This window comes from Cervus elaphus, chromosome 9 (genome assembly GCF_910594005.1).
Source record: "Cervus elaphus chromosome 9, mCerEla1.1, whole genome shotgun sequence".
In the NCBI taxonomy this organism is placed as follows: domain Eukaryota; kingdom Metazoa; phylum Chordata; class Mammalia; order Artiodactyla; family Cervidae; genus Cervus; species Cervus elaphus.
This window is the reverse complement of record NC_057823.1, coordinates 105,406,398-105,425,713: the sequence shown is the minus strand read 5'-3', so window position 1 is coordinate 105,425,713 and position 19,316 is coordinate 105,406,398. Positions and strand designations below refer to the sequence as shown.

Genomic DNA, 19,316 nt, shown 5'->3' with positions numbered 1-19,316 from the left:
ACTTACTAATGATAAATTTGCACTAGTTTTGGCTTCTTGTAGATTATAAGCAAAACCTTGCAAACAGATTACTAGGGAATCCATTTATAGAGGGAAATTGTATTGTAGTGTTCCCCTGGATGGGGAATCTGGTTGGAGAGAGGCTACCCGTCAGTGACATTTTGGGGGAATTAGAGAGAGTGGGAGAGAGAAAAGTCACAGCTGAAAGCTCCACTAAGAGTATCATCAAGCCCAAGTCATAACTGCCTTGCGTTGTGGCTGCCCTTCCTGCAGAAAGGATCATCTGGGCTGAACTTGACCCATGCACTGCAAAACTGGGACCGTGACCCGTGGGCTTTCTCTTGCTGCACCCCCCTTCAGATATTCCAGTTGGCGTTGCCAGCGTTATGGTCTCCATGGGCCTATTTACCTTGGTAATTTGCACCTGATGCATTATATTGGTCGTTTTTTTTTTTTGTCTCCCTGGAGCCCTGGGATCTCATTTATTCACTAGTGCCATAAACGTGGAGTGAAAACCCCGCCTTAAAGTAAGGAGGGGAAGACCTGTTTAGAGAAAGCAGCAACCACGCTAACGGCCACTCTAATTAAAACCGCAAAAGAAGCCTTGTTCTCATTTAGAGGTGGCTAACGTCTGCATCTCTGTGTGCATATAGGGCCGGTGTGAGTCCATCTGTGGGCATGGCTGCTAACTTTATTATTTTTATTTTTTTAATCCAGTGTCAGTGTGGTTTCATTTCACAACAAAACAATAACAGCCCTAGGAGGGAAGCAAGAATTCTTTGGCTGCAGCTTGCAAAAACCACGCTTGGTTGTGTGTGTAGGAAAAATTACTTTGAATAACAAAAGCACAAGCAAGAACTGATAGAATAATAAGCAATTAAGGTGGATTAACAGCAGTTGCTGAATTCCAGCTGTTGGCTGCAGATGCGGCCTGGCTCCCTAATTCAAACTGGTTGAAACCCGCTGCCGTTCCGAGACCCGGAGGGAGGGAAGTGTGCCCGGGACAATGCCCACATCAGGCGTGGCTTTCTTGTTGTCAGTTGTGGGGGATTTAAATCTAGTATCTTGGGCACGTTTTAATTTCTCCTGATCTCTTCTGTTACTTAACTTTCTTTCCCTTCTGTTATTTTGACAGCTTCCCTGCATATTTTTCGTGTCCTTTTTGACTTAGAAAGACTAACCGAAAATCTGTGTGGTTGCCGGTGGGTGGTGACAAGCTGAAAACCAAGAGAAGGGAGTGAGATATGTGTTTGATTCCAGCAGCAAAGCAGCACTCCGAGGAAGAGAAGTCACACGTCCTTTTTGGCGGCTATAAGTAATTATCTGGGTGGTTTCCTGGGCTAGCAGCTGGGCCACACGGACAGCTCCTGCAGAAGGACAGCCCCATAGAACTCTAGGCCCGACCACACCCCCCTGAGGAAGTGTGTGAACCGGTAGTTTACAGGGTGATCGCCGGATGCAGTCAGCACGCCGGGCCTTATCACTGCGCGTTCCGCTGCCATGAGACCTCCGCCCTTGGAAAGCCCTGCTGTGGGTGATCAGGAATCCTCCCTCTCACCCCCACGGCCAGGGGTCCCGTGGCCAGGGGTCCCCTCGCAGAAGGCCCCGTGCTCCGTTTAAGGCTCTGCTGTCACCGTCCCAGAATTCTGTCTTCTCTTTGACCCGCGTTTTGTAAGTAGAGCCCGCACATCAGCAGAAATGGCCTGTAAGACGCGGGTTTGCCTGTCGGGGCACAGTTTGCAGGAAGTGTCCACAAGGTCCAGTGAGCCCAGACTGTGAACTGTGGAGCCGCAGGGAGTCCAGGTTGATACAAGGTCAGCATAGTAAGGCAGCTGCCCATTTCCATAGAGTGGTGGTAGAATATGCATGTATCAAGAAGTAAGATTTTAAAAGTTGAATTAGTTTCAATTGGATTAGCCTCACGGAAGTGTTTCCCCTCTCCTAGTAAGAACCAAATACATATGCATGAACTGCAATGTGCAAGTGGTATTGTTTGGTGATTCCACATACAAATTAAATGCCATTCTATTTGCATTGGAAGCTATCATTGAACCACATCAAGATAAATGGTAAAATTCATGCTAATGATTAAATATTGTAGTTCTTCTCTATGTAGAACAACATAAAATAGCAAATAAAGGACATCATGAGAAATTGGCAGAGACCATGGAAGAAAGGAAAAAGCTCTATATTTTAGTGTCCTTAATGGCACCGTGTTCCCTGCTTTTTGAACACGAGGCCCTGCATTTCATACCATGCCCTGGAAATTATGGAGTGGGTCCTACTCAGTGGTCTGTAGTCTCAGATGAACTGGGTCTGACTGAAGAGGGTGCTAAGATCAGATGCTCCCCAGGTAGCCTGTGAGAGGTAGATATAAAACAGATACACACCTCTGCCACCGTTAGAGCCTTTCTGAGGCAACGGTTCTCATTTAACCAGATCCCACCACATTTCAAAGTTTCTGCCTCTTCAGAGGAAAACTTTGGCAGATTTTCTGTCTAGGCAACCTATCTGTTCAAGACTGTGATCTTCTCCAATGATGTGTGAGGGTGTTTTTATCTTCAAGACGTGGTTAGCAAAAAGAATTCTGTACCAGCGTAGCCATGTTATTAAGTACTCCCCACCTGCCCAGCCTCTGCTTCTTTACTGTTTCCCACCTTTTCTTTTTTCAGCAGAATGTGTTCTTGTTCCTGCAAATGAGTTAGGAGATACAGGTGTGTTGATCTACTTGCCCTCGTGAACATCCACCGTTCTGATAAACGTGTGCCTGCTACTGCAGACAGGACCTGGCTACCACTTGGCTCATGACATATGGAAACCCACGTACCACTCTCACCCACGCTGACTTGCCAACCAACTTCTGGGTCCGAACCGTTACTCAGTGGAGGCAGTCTCAGGGAGGTGGTTATAAAGCCAGAGATCTCTCCTTGGAGCCAGGGGGAGAGCAGGTCAGGGGAAGGCAGGCAGTGAGCTACCCCGAGGGTCCCCAGGGACCTCGTTTCCCAGAGGTTAGCAGAAAGCCAAGACGACTGGCTCCTAGGAGCCATCCCTGCCAAGTGTCATCTTGGTTCTGTCCCCAAACCACTTTTTCTCAGCAGGAGAGATTATGACCCAGGGTGAGAAGGGAAAGCAAAAAGCCCTACCCCTGTATGGTTTTTGTCCTAGGTTTGCTGACCCAGATCTCTTTCCCAGCGTATTCCTGCCTAGGAATCAGTCAGGCACTTAAGCAAGTTGCAGTTGTCCTTTAAGCATGTCCACTTGATCGCTTAGCAAGCCCCAGATGCATTGTTTCGGTTGTCGTCTTGAGCCGGAGTTGGCAGCATTTCCCCAGAAGAGAGTCACGTTTGTTTCTTCCGTGACACAGCTCTCCTCTGTGGGGGCCAGAGGGTAGGAGAGGGTCATCATGAGGACTTCACAGCGCCCCCCACGCTTAGGCCAAATGATCGTCCACTGTTGAGATGTACGCAGCTTAGTAACTCACCAGGACATCACCCCAGACTCTTGATGGCAACCAGAACCCCTCATCCGGTCTGTGGCGGAGAGCTGCAGACAGGAGTCTTCCTGTTTCCTTGTTAAAATTAATATCGAGGGGATTGTGGGGAAGCTGATGGAAAGATGAGACCAAAGGTGTGGACAGGCCGTCAGGGGGGCGACTTCTCGGTCTCCTGGGAGGCGGGGACCGGGCACCCCCAAGGCTTTCCTCCTGCCTTTGACTGCAGAGACCACCTGTGCCCTGACAGAGGATGAGACCCTGATGCTGGGAAAGATTGAAGGTGGGAGGAGAAGGGGATGACAGAGGATGAGATGGTTGGATGGCATCACCGACTCAATGGACATGAGTTTGAGTAAACTCCGGGAGTTGGTGATGGACAGGGAGGCCTGGCGTGCTGCAGTCCATGGGGCTGCAAAGAGTCAGACACGACTGAGTGACTGACCAGACTGACTCTGCCCTGACGCCTGTCCCAGAACTGACTGACTTCCGCCCACCATGGACCCAGCAACCAGTCAACACCAGGCAGGAGCCATTTTATACTGAAGAAAGTGGGTATCAGATGAGCCTGGCTTCCAGGGATGTTTGGAAATGTTGCTTTTTAAAACTTCTTAAATTTTTTTCTCTTTGAGGGAGAGGAAGAGTCAGGAAGTTTCAGATTGCTTGAGAGCCTATATTAGTCATCCCTGTTCACATTCCTCTCCAGCATCTGATACCAGACTTTGCACATTACTGGGGTTGTTCACTGAGAATGCATCACATTGATAGATCAGGAATCCATGGATGCGTGCAGAGTCCGTGACATAATCAAAACGATAACTGTCTGTCCCTCCGTTTTCCTCTTCTATGAGATGAGGGTGATAATTATATGAACTGAATAATAAATGAGCTAATGCATGTTAAGTGCTGAGAAATGTGCCTACGTCCAATAAATACTATCGATACTACGCGCAAGGCAGAGTGCACCACTTACGGCCACGGGAGTCACAAAATAGAACTGATAGCTCATTGTCAAGTACGTGCAGGTGGGTATTAAAGTTACTCTCTTTGTACGTGAAGATCCTTTACAAGTAAAGTTAATACTCTCCTGCCATTTCGCAGTTTGCAAATATAAATAAGAACAGTGTAAATGTACGACTTTGACTTTTCAGAGTCTCGTTATTTACTTGTTTTTTACTTTTTGGAAAATGAGTTTGGGGCTGGGAAACCATTCTACTCAGGCAACTTGCTTTCAAGGCCTGCAAAGCTGGCTGGCGGTAATAGGAGGACTCTTGGTGGGGCCTGGCTGAACAGAGACAAGGTGGGAACCACTCTGCAAATTACCTTACCTTCAGCTTCTGAGTCCTTTAATTTTTCTTATCAGTAATTCACTTCAGATAACAACTCTGCAGATAAAATAGGCCTTAGGGGGCGGCCACAGGGAGCAAGTACAAAGGTTTTATTGGTCTTTTATCTCCTGCTTACTAAAAGGTGTTTGGTTGTAAAAGATAAAGACAAAACTATTGTGTCTGCACCAGAAAGTGAACAAATAAAAATAATTATTGTAGAGGGGCATTAGTAACGAATAGAATATACTTACTTTTCTCTAGCTGGTGGCTTCAAATCTCGACTTCATTATTTTTTAGCACTTTTCTCCATTTGAAAATCAAACACGAGAGTAGGCCTTAAGGCTAATTTTCCTCCCCAGGTGAAATTGAGGGACCAGACTTAGTCTCAGCATAATTTTCTTCTATGAGGACAGTCAACAGATAGCTTCTTTCTCTAATGGGATTCCAGTATGTGAGAATGAATTGATGTGGGTCATGTTGAAGAGGATCAGATGCTCACCATAAGTGAAGAAAATAATATGGATTTGCTTGAAGTGCTGAATATTTGTCAATAATATGTTAGCGGGAAAAATAACATGCTTTGCTTTAAAAACACGTTATCTACTTTTAAAAATCTCTAAACTTTATAATATTGAAGTAAGTAATGATCTTTCTGGCTGAATAGTAATCATAATAAAAGGATGACATATGATTCTTAATAGTGCCTGCCTAAGTGCAGTGTTTTAGATATAAAGTCTTTGAAGCATTTTCATAAAATTGGTTGTGAATATTGGCTTGGTTTTTACTAAGTCTTTTTAAGTTTTGGTAACTTTATAAGAATGGTTGCTTCCCTTTAAGCATAGTTTAGGAAAATTTGAATTTTTGGGGGGGGGCTTATATTTTCTTCCAAAATTAAGTTTTTTTTTAAAATTTTGAGTGTGGAACCCACACGCATGGTACAAAAAATTCAAAAGCTAGCAAAGCTTTGTCATGGTTGTTTGGTTGCTAGGTTGTGTCTGACTCTTTTGTGACCCCGTGGTCTGTGGCCCGCCAGGCTCCTCTGTCCATGGGCTTTCCCAGGCAAGAATACTGGAGTGGGTAGCCGTTTCCTTCTTCAGGGGATCTTCCTGACCCAGGGCTCGAACCCACGTCTCGTGCATTGGAGGGCAGGTTCTTTACCTCTAAACCTCGAGGGAAGCCCCAGGAAAGGCTTATGCAGTGAAAAGCGTCTCTTCCCACTCCTGCTGTCAGTTGTCCAGTTCCCCCATCAAGTGGAAAGCATTTGTTCCCAGGTTTTGTGGGTGCAGAAAGAAAACCGTAAAAAATGCAGACGTCCCTTATTCCAGTCCCCAAGGCAGGGAGGGAAAAAACATAGTGGGAGCCTTTTGTATCGCCACAGAGAAAATGTTACAATTAAGAGTCCCACTGCTTGGAGCACATCTCATCTCATAATTTTTAATATGCCCAGAGGAAGCACCTTGTCCTCTAAACACTAGCTGGAGGCAGTTTCTCTGGGCCGTGGAAAACCCCAGCACGTGTCCTGTTCCTGATGGTAACAAAGCCGAGGGGGCCCTGCACATTTTAGCACTGAATTCTGATAGCAGTTGTGCTCCCTAATTCATAAATCATGTCAAGATGTGGCTTGAATGAGGATACATGTAAAATGTGTTAAGTCTGAGGCAGGCGTGAAGCCCAGTTTGCTGTCTTGGAGGTGGGTTTCAAAGACCATTGAGTGAGAGGGTTAATGACATGCCATCCTGTTTCCAAATGTCTTATGAGTAGCGTCTCTGAAAGGTACTCTTATACTTTGGGAATGGTTAAGAGAGTGTCAAGTTGGAGGTTGTTTACCTGGGATTGATACTAAGTTTCTTGTCCTCAGTCGAAGTGGCCCAGCAGGTAAAGGTGAATTGAAGCATCTCCTGTGATGTGTTGACCATGGGCGTGCACGTGTGGCCTTCTATACCTGCATCAGACGCCTTCCTCTGAGTAGTGACGGACACAAGTCAACAGTTAGTGGCTCCCCGGGAACGTCCTTGTCTAGCACTTTGGAGCATAGGCGGTGGCTGGCCCTCAAGTGAGGAGAAGGTTCTCATGGTATCTCAGTGCTGCAGCTGAGGCAGCGAGAAATGCCTGACTTCCTCTGAAATGACTGATATGCTGATTGGTTTTTTTTTCTTTTTTTTGGCAAGTGTAAAGCAATTCCTAGAGAAAGAATAATTACTTAATTCAAAGTATGAAGAAAGTGAAAAGTGAAAGTTAGTCCCTGAGTCTCGTCCGACTTTTTGTGACCCCGTGGACTGTAGCCCACCAGGCTCCTTTGTCCATGGGGATTCTCCAGGTAAGAACACTGGAGAGGGTTGCTATTTCCTTTTCCAGGGGATCTTCCCATCCCAGGGATCAAACCCAGGTCCCCCACCTTGCAGGCAGACTCTTTACTGACTGAGCCAGCAGGGAGGCCTAAAATATGAATGGGGTGGTTAAATGTGAGCCCACGGGGAAGACATGGGCCTCGCCACGGGAGTCTGCTTTTCCTCCATTCGTAACAGATAAATGATTTGAAAAACTGCTCAAGTCCGCTTGTAGGAACGAAACATTGATGTTTGACCTTGTGGGTTGTAGGTGTGAGTCAGGTCAACCAAGAAATGTCAGAAGCTTCAGGGTCAATGAAGGAATGTTCGAGATATCTTCTTACTTTACCCTGGAGTGATGCTTTCTCAGATATTCTTTATTTTTTTAGGTATTCTTTTAAAGTTAACCTAAGGCAGATTTAAATCTGAACTTTTCTTTAAATTTCGTTTAGCTCAATATAGGAGTTTGCTGTACCTTAAATGACCTATTGAATGTGTTAGTAGCAGTGAGAATGTTTAAGTTATTGAGAATGTGTATATCTTGAGTTCTGTTTCAAATCTGTACCCTGTCTTAGAGGATTTAAGGCCAAGTTCCTTGGGTTTGGGTATTGGGTTATCTCTTAAGAGAGATATTTTGGTTTTGCTCTTAATGTTTCTTTAAGGATGTAATTTCATTAGGTCATTGTGTGTCTGTGTGTGAGAGAGAGAAGGGAGACAGAGAAAGAGACGGAGAGAGGAGAGATCTTCTTAAGAAGAAGAGGCTCAAAATAAAACCAGGTATGGCTTCTGGATGGAATTCAGAAAATAAGTAGATGCCTGTAGGGCCACTCGTTGGCAGCTCTGGCTTTCAAAACGGCGCTTCAACAAGAGGAGGCCCCTGCAAGCCCTTCCTGAGAGCGAATGACCAGGGATATTTGGAGACCAAACACAGCAGGAGAAATAGGCACACCATTCCTCTAGCTCAAGCATCATCTCTGCCTCTGGGGAGTCAGTAAAAAAGATCAACGTGACGCACACAATAAATCCAAGTAGACTTTTTGGAGGGAACACTGCCTTGCCTAATGTGAGTGATTTGTAAATAGTAAATGAATGTATGAACAAATGAGTGAATGAGTTAGTGAATCAATAAAAGTGTAACCACGTCCCAAGATGTGGGATCATGTTGGCATACCACAGTTAGTAGCTCTCGCTGCTCATGGCTTCAGTGTGTGTCCTTCTGTTTGTCCCGTTGCCATTCTAGAAGCCACAGCTTCAGCACAGAACTCATCTCCCCCATTCGAAAAACAAATCCTCCTCCTAAGGTTCGTATTTTAAACATACCACCATTTCTGTAGGACCCTGGGCTCAAAACACTAATTTACCTTAAAGACCCTGAAGCCTGGAGATTGGACTGTTAGACTCTTGGATATCTACTTCCATATTTCCAGAGGCATAACCCCCCATGTAAAATTCATTTTCATCCAGTGCTATATACATTCCAAGAGCTGGCTAACTTGGATCTCCAACCTTGCAGCATAGGGAGTAATTTTTCTAGAACTAAATTCAGCAAATATTTGTTGGCACCTGTTATACAAACACCGTGCTTGTCGCTATAGGGGATGCAAATATGATTAAGATCCAGCTCCTGTTTTCGGGGAACTTTTACAGTCAAAGGGCAAACGAGAGCTGTCATTCACGGCACAGGGTGCTATGAGGCTGAGCCAAGTTCTCATCATTTCCCTGCCCAAGAAGTTAGAATGACTCCCTGTCACCTTTTGAATCACGTGAAAAATTTCCCAGTCTGCATCATTTGATACCCATCCTAGCTGCTTACATTTATGTTTTCCTAGAAATGGCAACCCACTCCAGTGTTCTTGCCTGGAGAATCCCATGGACAGAGGAGCCTGGCGGGCTACAGTCCAAGGGGTCACAGAGAGTCAGACACGACTGAGCGACTTCACTTTTCACTTTCAGCGTTTTCTCCATGCGTTCTGTCTAACACTGTCCTGAATACACCCAGCCACACGTCCCTTCCTTCCTTCACTTGTTCGCTGTTTCTGCAAATGCCACTGCTTGTTGAATACCGTGCTCGGGACTTTGGGGGAAACAAAAATGACCCAGTCCCTGCCTTGAGCGACTCACCGTCTCATGGGAAGAGAAAGACCAGGAAGACAAGGTTCTTAAGGAGCAGCGTGTTAGAACACGTGAAGTACTGAGCAAGGACGCGGGACGTGGAGGCGTCACTGAGGAAGGGAATCTTCTCAGCGGTCGATGTGCTCACCAGGAAGATGGAAGGGAGAGCATCCCAGGCCAGAAGCAGAGAGAAGCAGTTCCTGGAGGCAGAGCCGAGCGTGGCTCAATCAGGATGCTGGCGGCAGAAACACAGCGCGGGACTGAGCAGGCGGAAAGAACAGCGGCCGACTCTGGGAGCCGGGTGATCAGGGGCTTTGCCTCCTAGGCCAGGGAGTTTGTTCTCAGCCTTCTGCTTAGGAAGATCCACCTGGAGCTGCAAAAGCGGGTGCAAACAGATGTGGCTGTTCCAGTGAGAGATGCAGGCGGCAGGCAGGCCGGAGGGTCGGAATAGTCCCGAGCATCAGGGGGGAAAAGTCAACGAGGAGATGCTGACATCATTTTCCAACCTGCAGCCCCTTGGTCTTCTCTGCCTTGGTATACATATAACTTTTATGACAGGCTAGTTGGCGCTGCAGTAACGAACAGCCCCGGGATCTCAGGACCATAACAAAGTTTTATTTCTTGCCGCAGGTAACTATTCTCCAGACGGTGACTCAATATAGCCTCCGAGAGGCAGCTTTTGTGCCATGGCTTTGTCATTTCAGCACAAGCTTCTATGGAAGGGGACACAGAGGGTCTGACTTCAACCCCCAAGCGACTAAACATCCTTCTGCTTATAGCTGTTTAACTCCGAGATGGTGGGAAGGGTATAATGCTGTCCCCTTCTCCAAAGGAGGAGAAAGCGGACCTGTGTGAACCCTGGAAACCCCTACCACTCCATCATCTGTTGTCTTTTTTTTTTTTTTTTCTGTTTCCTCGGGATTTCTGTATATTATCTGACACACTCTTTACTATTTCCTCACACATTTTGTTAGAATTATCATCTTATTACTTCGTGTGCCTTGCTTCTCGAACTGCCTGAAACTGGTATGTCCTCAAGGGTGGGTTTCTGTTTTCTACATCCTCTCACTTATATATCCCCCCCACACATCCTGACACCGCAGGACAAGCCAGTAAGCCAAGTGGGTTCCTGGGAAAACACGTTGGACGAAACCGGTCAGGTTCGGCTTTTTTTCCTGTCCAGATCCAGACTGTTCTTTTACAGTTAGGAATCATCTGGTTTGTTTTTCTTTTTGTTGGGGATTTCACAGTCATCCGATAATTGGAGTTTGATTGGAACCAAAACGAATCAATGTAGGTTGACCCTGTTTCCCTGTAAAGCCTTTAATGTTACTTTGCTGGTGTAGACCCGCATTCCTAGCAAAAAATTGCACATTTACCCTGAACGTGACTTTGCCTTGGCACGTTTTAAAGGTGAATCTGAAAGTTTAAGGGCATCTTAATATGCCATCCTCTCTTCAGCATCCAGTTGGCAAGGTTCAATAGAAAATAAATCAATTGCCATCCCCCGTTGAAAATAAGCACACGGAGATCTTGCTTGAAAAAGGAATATTGTGAAATGAATTCATAGCTGGAGAAGGTGACGTAGAGACCCATGGAGCACTTTATCTGAAACTGTTTGCTTACCCACACTGCACATTTCATCCTTCCTTGGTCAATCTCTTTGACTTTTTCTTCCCTCCCAAGCCTGACTTTTAAAATAAGTGAGAGTCGGTGAAGCAAACCCCAGTTCCGATCAGTTCCCCCTGGAACAAAGACAGAATAAGTGAGTACGTGTAGCTTTTGAACATAATCCATAGGAAGTAGGTATGGCTGTAATTATTTTTGGCCCAACACAAAAAACTAACTGATCAATTCACTCTTTTTCAAGGACCAATTCTACCACAAACATTTTCTGCCCCGAAAAAAAAAAAAAGGGAGAGCGATTCATTCAGTAGTAACAGGGCGAGCTGTTTATCTGTCATCCGACAAACCTGAAACACTGACATTCTAGTCCACACCTCAGGGGGTTACTTTCCGGCTTCCATTGCTGCCTGAGAATTGGCTGCTCTGAAGCCTGTGTGGAGTTCTGCTTTCTTTCTTTTTTTCTAACACTGAATTTGCATTTTAACGTTTTTCATTCTTCATCGCTTAAGAAGGAACTTTCTTTTCTCTCGTCCGAGGCTAGCTCGGGACCGCTGCAGGTGGAAGCTGGGCTCACTCTGGGACTAGATCATGTAGGCGGAGTTGGGAGGCAGCAAAGGGGTTTGAATGGACGTTCAAGGAAAAAAGACCAGAATTAGGAACTCAGATCCTGCCCTTAGAGGTTTATTTCCTTCTGCTCCTTTTGTGGCATTGTCATGCTGTTTCTGTTGAAATTCCCTTGTTGCCTTTCTCTCCTATCTTCCGCCCTCTTTAAGGCTTGGTTCTCCCAGGCACGTTTATTGTTCAGGTAGATGTCCTCCAGGCACACCTCATGGGCAGGTGCTTGCAGACTCTGCTGTCTCGGATTGTGATGCAAATGCCCAGGAATCACGACTGTCACAGCAGCAGCAACTCCTCGTCCTGCCTCACTGCCCTGGGCGCTCTGCGATCCTTCACCATCCGTCTTGTTTAATTAACTTGCCCGTGGTCTTCCAGCAGCAAAGGGGAAGGGCCTGGTTTCCTAGGGGTCTCACTCTCGGTCGTGCCCTTAGAGTGAAATCGTGCCTAGTTCGCGTCACTGACTCCTGTGTTTTAAACCCAGACGAACTCCCGGGAGGCCATCTGATACCACCGCTGCTCTGGAGTCCTGGCTTCGGTTCCAGTGGACGCCATGCACAGCGTCTGTGGTACCGGGTCCATGTCCATCTTGTGTGTGCGTTCCGAATCAGATCGTCCGTGGGATTCGGAGGCTGTGTGGCGAGAGAGGCATTTCTCCCGTGCTACCGTCACTGGAAACTGGCAACCGCATCTGCCGGCTCCATCAGGGGTGGGAGCAGCAGCTGGGAGAACCGGGCGTTGCCTGGCACTCTGGGCACCCCCTCCATAACTCTCCGAAGACTGGGAACCATTCACCTTGGCAGGGAAGCAGAGAGAGCTCCTGAGCTCAGCATGATAGAGATGCTAAAGGTGTTCGGCGCTCGCAAAGACGCAGCTGTGTTACCTGCTTTGCACTAATTAGGAATTACCATGAATCTGCTTGACAATTTAGGACAGAGTGAACTTTAAGGCAAATGGGTACCATGGGACGGCAAACAGGTCTCAGGCACGCAAGATGAAAATTTGCACCAAGTACCGTGTTTTACCGAGACTATAAAATTTCTTTAATAATGTGGATTCAATCGTATAAATAAGTCTGAAGTATGTTTCCTGCCACTTGGAAGGGGTTTCTCTCAGGGAATAAGGCAGCTTGAGAGCCTCAGCAGTGCAAGTAGTTATGTGTATGCTACACCACCCACCAGATGTTTCAACACCAGCCTTAACCAGTCCTGGGATGTCAGTTGCCCAGTTTTGGACTAATGTATCACAGATGGAACAGCCTAGTGATTAAATAGCAAAGCTACAACAGGAAGGCACAACAATGTCCCACTTCTCTTAAAAATAATACTTGATGAGTCATATTTCACAGATGAAACTTTGCCAGCTTAAAATTTTGATTCTTCCTTGCTTATTTTCCTCCATTTAATTTGTGCATCCATATTTCTATTTCCATTTGCTTGGCTCATGAGGTCACTAGGTCATTTTGTTGTTGTTGTTTAGTCAGATAAGTCGTGTCTGATTCTTTGCGACCCCATAGACTGCAACGCACCAGGCTTCCCTGTTCTTCACTGTCTCCTGGAATTTGCTCCCAAAAAAGGTCATGAGGGCCCTTAAATCATGTTCTTTTGGTGGGCTGTGAAGCTGACCAAGACGCTTCCCTGGGGGCTCAGTGGTAAAGAACCCACCTGCCAGTGTAGGAGATGCAGGTTTGATCCCTAGGGCAGGAAGATCCCCTGGAGAAGGAAATGGCAACCCACTCCAGGATTCTTGCCTGGAAAATCCCGTGGACAGAGGAGCCTGGTGGGCTACAGTCCATGGGGTCACAAAGTCGGACACGACTTGGCAAGTATACAAGAACAAAATCCCAAGGGCAGATTTATTACGGTTCTGTTCTTTAAGCGGGCTTCCCCGGTGGCTCAGTGGTAAAGAATCTGCCTGCAATGCACAAGACTCAGTAGACTCAGGTTCGATCTCTGGGTCGGGAAGATCCCCTGGAGAAAGGAATGGCAACCCACTCCAGTATTCCTGCCTGGAGAATCCCATGGACAGAGGAGCCTGGTGGGCTGCAGTCCATAGGGTCACAAAGAGTTGGACACGACTGAAGTGACTTAGCACACACATTCTTTAAGAACCTGATGGTAAGTTTCAGGCAAGGCAAGGTGGCCTTGTCATCATCCAGAATCTAAGAAAGAGACAGCAGCCTAGATGGGACTTCTAGCCAGGACTCGGGAAGATGTGCAGAGTTTTGGGGGAAGAAACCTGCCTGCCATGAGGTATAGCTGGGAACTGTAAATATAATTAAGCCAGGTGGATTCCATGACAACAAAGAGGATTAGGGCCTGGGTGGATCTGGTAGACCATTGAGACCTCTGCGAATAGATGTCAATTTATTTATCCCTCTTCTCCCCCGGGTCGGGGGGGTGGGGAAATACCACCACCACCACCATAGTTTGATGTCTAAATGAAGTAATCTCTAGAAAGAAAAGAGAGATTATATTTGTTAAACTGGAGGAAAAAAAAATCAGAAGATAATATGGCTTTGTTCGCAGTATTACATAAAGAAGATTAAAGACGAGGAACAAGCTGCTTAAACACTGTAAACTAATTAGTTCTACGAATTGTTTTCCCGAGGTTCATGAGATATGAAACATTGGCACCAGTGCGTGAAATACACTCTGCCTCAGTGCTCTTTTCAATTTATTTTTCTGTTAGTGTCATATGTATATAAAAAAAGAGCAGCCAGAAAGAAAGGGGTTAGAGAGGGGGACCGAAGCCTGGCAGATGACGGAGGCTGACATGTTGCCATCTCCAGTCTGGCGCGGGTGGGTACCCTTCCGATGCCCTGTGTAAATACCAGCGTCGTTTCATGCCGTCGCAGGCCGCGTTGGGCACGTGACGTCACGACGAGGCCCGGAGGAATCCCTGCGGTTCTCAGAGCATGCTGATGGCTCCCGGCGCAGCCAGGCCAGGCTCGGAGGCTGCATCCTTGTCTCCCAGAGATGGGTCTTCCCTCGGAGCAGGCGGTGGGGGGGGGAGGGTCATGCCCCCCTCCATGTCTCGTGGCCTGGTTCAACCAAACCACCTGTCTTTCTCTGTTCTAAAATCGCATCGTTTCTAGGTGGAGGACCCAGCCAAGGCTATGATTTTATTCCCCACACAACACATAAGTGTATTTACTTAATTAGACCTAGAATAGCGAGGTTTTTTTTTTTTTTTTTTTTAAATGTAGCACATTTTCTGGTTCAGAAATCCCTCTCAGAGATGTGTTGCTAGGACCGGCGATGAACCCTGTGGTCACCCTGCCTCTCTGTCATCTCTTTTCTGCTTCTCTTTCAGCGTGTGTTATTCAAAAGCAGGATACATCCTTGCTTCCTCCCATAGGCTTCCCCAGGTCTCCCACTGAGAACAGATCACTACCTTCTCTGCGTTCTTAGAGAAAGGGAAAGTTTTCCTTCTCCAGGGGATCTTTCTGACCCAGGGATCAAACCTGGGTCTCCCGTGTTGCAGGCAGAAGCTTTAGCTCTGAGCCACCAGGGAAGCCCTTAGCATTCTTGGAGAACTAGGGATGAAAGTGTGCATAAGAATCCCATCCTCTTCCTTTCTGTTTTCCCAGCAGACTTCTTACAGGCGTCCCTGCTCCCGCGGCCTCCTCCAAGGCCCCTGGCCCAGCCCTGGGGAGACTGCTGTCTCAGCATCACAAGCTGACCTCCCCCTTCTCGTCAGATCCGTGGATCTCGGTCGTGCCCACCGACTCCATCATGGAGCATGGTGGCCCAGCCTCCTTTCTGAACCCCCCCCCCCCAAATTCGGGAGAACCTTGGGGTTCCCTCACTTCCCAGGCCTTCCTTCCGGCTCATGCCTCTGCAGGAGATGCTCAGCGTGTGTTGACGGCTGCACGTCTGATGTCTGTTTTGTTCACTGCTGTATCCCCAGATTCTAGAACAGGGCCTGCCGCGTGGTAGGAGCTCAATAAACACATGCTGAATGGATTAAACACAAGATTCTCCCTAGGATGTCAGATCCTCAAAGCCAGGAAGTCAGGGCCATGCCTATTTCTCTTGTTGGCCGAGCCTGTGTGGTGCTTAATCACTCAGTTCTGTCTGACTCTTTCCGACCCCACGGACTGTAGCCCGCCAGGCTCCTCTGACCCTAGGGATTCTCCAGGAAAGGATACTGGAGTGGGTTGCCATGCCCTCCTCCAGGGGATCTTCCCAACCCAGGAGTCGAACCCAGGTCTCCTGCACTGCAGGCGGATTCTTTACCGTCTGAGCCACTAGGAAAGCCCGAGAATACTGGAGTGGGTAGCCTTTCCCTTCTCCAGGGGAACTTCCAGACCCAGGAATTGAACCGGGGTCTCCTGCATTGCAGGCGGATTCTTTACCAGCTGAGCTACCAAGCCACTGCCAACCCTACTCCTCCTTATCTGTTCACCATTTAAGGGCGAGCTCTCCTCCTTCCCTGGATTCAGACTTCAGTCCTTACCAAGTTCTCCCCTCTGCTCAAAGCTAAGCAGTCGCCCATCCTGTGGGCTCAGCTTCCCCCGTCTCTCAGTCCTCCCGCTCATCCCCACTCCCCTTACCAGGCCCCGGTGCAAGCCTGCGCTAGTGTTCCCTGGGCAGCTTACAGGACGCTTGGACCTGCCTTCCCCAAGGTTCGCCGCCCACCCCCTCTCCACTCTCAGGATGACTTTGCCCATCACACTGCTGAACATTCTGAAAAACGTAAGATCGTTGCCTGGAAGTGTCAAGATGATTCAGGATAAACAGCATGCAAAACGCCTGTCCGTTGGGCATTGTTGTCTCACTTCACTCTCCACTGTCTCTGTGTCCTCCCACTCAAGCCCAGCCTCCCCACATCCCAGCGGCTTCTGTTTTTCACTCACTAAGCCACATCTGACTCTGTGTGACCCCACGGACTGTGGCCCACCAGGCTCCTCTGTCCATGGGATTTCCCAGGCAGGGATACTGGAGTGGGCTGCCATTTCCCTCTCTGAAGGAGCTTCCAGGCCCACGGATGGAAGCCTGCATCGGCAGGCGGGCTCTTCACCACTGGGCCACCAAGGAAGCAGCAGCGTGGTTCTGTTTCAATTCTGGCTTCTTCTGAGAAGGCCCCTGTGAAGCCCTCCTTTAATGTCGTTTGCCTTTCATGCACTTACCATATGGAACTACGTGTTCGAATAACTGGTTTAGTGAACACTAGTTCAGTCGCTCAGTCGTGTCTGACTCTTTGTGACCTCATGGACTGCAGCACGCCAGGCCTCCCTGTCCATCACCAACTCTAGGAGCTTGCTCAAACTCATGTCCATTGAGTCGGTGATGCCATCCAACCATCTCATCCTCTGTCCTCCCCTTCTCCTCCTGCCCTCAACCTTTCCCAGCATCAGGGTCTTTTCCAGTGAGTCAGCTCTTCGCATCAGGTGGCCAAAGCCTTGGAGCTTCAGCTTCAACATCAGTCCTTCCAATGAATATTCAGGACTGATCTCCTTTAGGATGGACTGGTTGGATCTCCTTGCAGGCCAAGGGACTCTCAAGAGTCTTCTCCAAAACCACAGGTCAAAAGCATCACTTCTTTGACGCTCAGCTTTCTTTATAGTCCAACTCTCACATCCATACATGACCACTGGAAAAAACATAGCCTTGACCAGATAGACCTTTGTTGGCAAAGTAATGTCTCTGCTTTTTAATATGCTGTCTAGGTTGGTCATAACTTTCCTTCCAAGGAGTAAGTGTCTTTTAATTTCATGACTGCAATCACCATCTGCAGTGACTTTGGAGCCCAAAAACATAAAGTCAGCCACTGTTTCCACTGTTTCCCCATCTATTTGCCATGAAGTGTTGGGACCAGATGCCATGATCCTAGTTTTCTGAATGTTGAGCTTTAAGCCAACTTTTTCACTCTCCTCTTTCACTTTCATCAAGAGGCTCTTTAGCTCCTCTTCACTTTCTGTCATAAGGGTGGTGTCATCTGCATATATGAAGTTACTGGTGTTTCCCCCCTGCAGTCTTTATTCCAGCTTGTGCTTCATCCAGCCCAGCATTTCTCAGGATGTACTCTGCATGTAAGTTAAATAAGCAGAGTGACAATATACAGCCTTGACGTACCCCTTTCCCGATTTGGAACCCGTCCGCTATTATTGAACACTGCCCCCATCCAAATAGAAAGCATTAGTGGGTGGTCTCTGTCATTGGCCTCGATACCCATCTAGTACCTAGGACGGTGCTTAACATGTAACCTGGTGTGTTACATTAAAAAAAAATTAAATTCTAGCCTTTATTGTGTTCTACCACGTATTATAGTTGATGTTGGATCCTTGGCATTTCTTGGATCCTAACACTAAACTCCTGAGGAACAGAGACCATCTTTCCTGTGTCTTTGGATCTTTTCGTAAGTCAAGAAGGGCAAGAAGTAGGTTTATACAGAATGTGGTTGAATTTAGTTTTGAATAAAAAGAGTGAATATTGACTGGATAAAAATGCAGACAGTGCTACAATATGTTGATTTACGGAAACAGAATTCTTCAATTTGAGCATTGGTATATATTTCATTAAGTAATCATATCAAAAGTAGTAATATGTTGGCTTTTCCAGTCTCCACAAAGCCTGTGTATATAAAGCATGTCTGCAGGGCACTTTGGACATAGTGAAGTGAAGTCGCTCAGTCGTGTCCGACTCTTTGCGACCCCATGGACTGTAGCCTACCAGGCTTCTCCATCCATGGGATTTTCCAGCCAAGAGTACTGGAGTGGGTTGTCATTTCCTTCTCCAGGAGATCTTCCCAACCCAGGGATTGAACCTGGGTCTCCCACATAGTAGGCAGACGCTTTACCATCTGAGCCACCAGGGAAGTGGATATGTATTATTCTGTGTGTTTTCTACTGACTTTTAAAAAATTGATACAAGCAGGCACTTGGAGGCTTTAGATATCACCTTGTAAGAATTAAATCAGTACTGTTCAACTGAATTTTGGTATTTTACCTTTTTTTTTTTTTTTAAATAAAAGATATTTTCAGAGTGTATAATACCCTGGAAACACTATTTTTACTTGTTTTCAAAATAAACTGATAAGCTCTGTATTTCTTTTTTCTTTTAATTGCTTTCAGATAGTATAGCAAATTAAGCATGAGGGCTCTGGAGTCAGAAGCTCAGAGACTCAGCTTTCTTATCTGTAAGATGGGGCTAGTCATGAGAACACGGTGAAGATTGGAGATCGCACCCTTAAGCTCTTAGAGTGCTTGGCACGCGCTCACTCAGTGCATGGTCAGGTAATATCATTCTTTTAACTGTGATTTGTGTAGGGCGGGGGTTGCATGTTTCTTGGGGGAAACTGGGAAGAAAAGTCTCAGGGACCCCCTGGTTCTTTCTAATTCCTGAACAGCGGTGGACGCGAATGACTCCCCAGAAGACTTGTGTCTCCTGTAGCCTTAAAGCCCTGTGGCACCAGTAAATCACTTTTTTTTGTCCTGGAAAAGGGTGGCTATAATTTAGCTTTTTTAAAAAAAATATGTTTTCATTTATTGAGGTCAGTGCATTTGTGTCGAACAATTGAAACCTGACAAGAAAAATCAAGGGTAGTCTGGGCACTGCTCAATTATTACTCTGATCAGATTTTAATTAGCCCCAGATGTAGAAGGAAGTGCTATTTTTATTATCCATTACCTTGCACTTGCTTACATATTTACCCTGGGGTTAGAGATGTTTTATTAATTATTTTTGTTGGCAACCAGGACAGTAGTTTTGACTTCTGAATTCAAAGTTGCCAACCTGTTTAAACAGCAACAACCATCATTAAAAAATGAGCAGTGCTATTTACTAAACAGGAACAAATCTCTTCATTAATTCA

The 19,316-nt window shown here is 46.7% G+C and overlaps 1 protein-coding gene and 1 non-coding gene across 3 annotated transcripts in view; one reads left to right on the top strand and one right to left on the bottom strand.

The window, feature by feature from the left end:
• Nucleotides 1-19,316, top strand: part of EFNA5 (ephrin A5) — a 288,542-nt gene that overhangs the window by 165,435 nt on the left and 103,791 nt on the right. The window lies entirely within an intron of this gene.
• TRNAS-ACU lies at nt 18,249-18,320 on the bottom strand. Its single transcript has one exon. It is a non-coding gene; the product is annotated as a tRNA-Ser (tRNA).